This window comes from Mastomys coucha, unplaced genomic scaffold, assembly GCF_008632895.1.
Source record: "Mastomys coucha isolate ucsf_1 unplaced genomic scaffold, UCSF_Mcou_1 pScaffold18, whole genome shotgun sequence".
In the NCBI taxonomy this organism is placed as follows: domain Eukaryota; kingdom Metazoa; phylum Chordata; class Mammalia; order Rodentia; family Muridae; genus Mastomys; species Mastomys coucha.
Genome location: NW_022196900.1, coordinates 50,367,473 through 50,369,973, shown reverse-complemented (window position 1 = coordinate 50,369,973; position 2,501 = coordinate 50,367,473). Strand labels below are relative to the sequence as shown.

The 2,501-nt window shown below is 37.3% G+C and overlaps 1 long non-coding RNA gene across 1 annotated transcript; it reads right to left on the bottom strand.

Annotated features, from left to right (window-relative positions):
- Positions 1-154: 154 nt before the first annotated feature.
- On the bottom strand, positions 155-1,966 carry LOC116095433. The gene is made up of 2 exons (XR_004120590.1): positions 1,854-1,966; positions 155-608 (listed from the first exon to the last, which is right to left on the bottom strand). It is a non-coding gene; the product is annotated as an uncharacterized LOC116095433 (long non-coding RNA).
- Positions 1,967-2,501: the final 535 nt, after the last annotated feature.

The following is a 2,501-nucleotide window of genomic DNA, read 5'->3' as shown; positions in this document are numbered from 1 at the left end:
CTCTATGTGCAGTCCTTGGTTGGTGGTTGAGACCCTGGGAGCTCCGAGGGTACTAGTTAGTTCATTTTTTTAAAGTGATATCAATTAAGATATTATCAGTGGTTATTGTCTTAATGTTTCTATTTCTATAAAGAGACATCATGACTGTGACAACTCTTACATAGAATATTTTACTTTTACTGGATTTAGAGTTCAGAGAGTTAGTTCATTGCCTTTAGGGTAGGAAGCATGGGGCAAGGAGGTGGACATGGCACTGGAGAATTAGCCAAGAGGTCTACATCTGCATTATCAGGAAGCAGGAAGAAAGAGTGACCCTGGGCCCATTGAGTATCTGAAACCTCAAAGTTTAACCCAGTGACACCCTCCCTCCAAGTGCCTAATATTGCCAATTCCCATGGGCCTATGGGGACCATTTTTATCCAATGCACCACACTATGGATGCCTGGATCTGCTATCACTCAATTGTGGGCCTTGGTTCTGATCATGTTTCTTCCCCTCTTGCCATCTTCTTGCAGCTTTCATCCCAGAGCTGTAACTGGATTTCTCGGTATCTCCAGTGAAATAAGAGATGGTGTCTTTTTCTTCTGCACTGGGCTTTGCTGTTGGGCCTAGATTAGAGTTTGCAAGAACAGTTGAGAAAATACCATACTGTGGAGTACTTAAAATCATTCTGACACTATATGGTCCTCTTTTTCTTCTCTAATGCTAGGAACAAGATTTTCACACACACACACACACACACACACACACACACACACACACACACATCTTTAGCTGAGATCTATCACCCTTAAGTGGGGAATTGTCATAGGCACTTTGCAAATCTATGGTGTATTTTATTGTGTCTAATTTGATTTATGGTACTTTCCAAAAACAAAACAAAACAAAACAAACAAAAAACCAAAAAAATCTATACACACACACACACACACACACACACACACACACCATGGAACATGGTAGCTTCTTTCTATGAAGTCATCTTATATCTTTTCACTTGGAATCACTATCCTCATTTAATATAGAATTTAACAGTAGAAGACATAATGGATCTTAATTCTGTCTTTCTCTTATTGGCAGCATAATCTTAAAAACAATCCAAGTATCAGGAATCTGTTATGTTACAAAATGGATCTAATGATAGGAATCTAGCTATGATAATGACAAATTTCCTGTTCTGGTTTTGATTGTTTTCTAAAGTGAGTAGAGTGATTTACTTTTATTTGATTGTGTTTCTTCAACTGAAAGTTAAGATAAACTTACAAGTATCTAAGGTTAAACCATAGTCATATATTTATTATTGATTTTATTTATTATAATCATATATTTATTATTAATTTCATTATTGTTGCTTCAAACTCATGATCTTCCTACATCAGCTTGTTTAGTACTGGGAATGCAAATGGACGTAACACATCCACTCTAAAAATGTTTTGTTTGTAATGATGTACCTGCATAATTATTGTATTTTCATAATAATTACTTTTATTTCATGTTTAGAGAGTTTTGACTTAATATCTATGTGCCACATACTTGCAATACCTACTGAGTCCAGAATTCTGGAATCAGACCCACTAGAACTATAAGTGCAGATGCTTGTGAGTTACCATGTGGGTAATCAAAGCCCATCCTCTGGAATATCAGTTAAAGCTCTTAAACACTCCAGCAGATTATTTTTTATCACTTAGCATTACCTGATTAAAATTTTTATAGTGATTTCAGTTGAAAAATTTTACAAAATTACCTCCTGTATTTTGTACAAAATACCTCTTGATATTTTGAACACTCTCATACTAAGTTATATTAAACTTTTTTTTCTTATTAAGAACAACATTTAATTGGGGATGACTTACAGGTGCAGAGGTTCAGTCTGTTATCATCAGGGCAGGAAACACAACTGTGTCCAGACAGACAGAGCACTGGAGGAGCTGAGAGTTCTACATCTTCATCCAAAGGAAGCCAGGAGCAGACTGTCCTCAGACAGTTAGGAGGCCATACTTTCTCCGACAAAGCCACACCCACTCCAACAGAGCCACACCTTCTAATTGTGACACTCCCTAGGCCAAGCATGTTCATACCACCACAAAGACCATCTTCTGATTTTGCTTATTAATTTGAAAGCATTATGTTCAGAAAACATCAAATTTATACAGCATTAAAGCAATGTGAAAATACAAATAAAACAAAGATCTGGACTAGAATTGTAGGGAGGACTACAACCTTCAAAGTCTGCATCTGGTAGTTTATTCTCAGCAGGTAAACTCCAAATCTCAAAGGTTCTACAACCTCCTGATACAGTGTCACAGGAAAGGAATTAAGGGAAAAAACAATGAGGCTGGGAGAGACATTCCAGAATTAATCTGTACCAATACTATTCACCAAATAATAACCACATCCCACTCACTGCTCCGTCACCATTAACCCCTTCCCACAATCCTTGCCCCTATCCCACCTCCCCTTCTCCTCTGGTATCTACTCAGGGTATACAATCACTCTGGCAC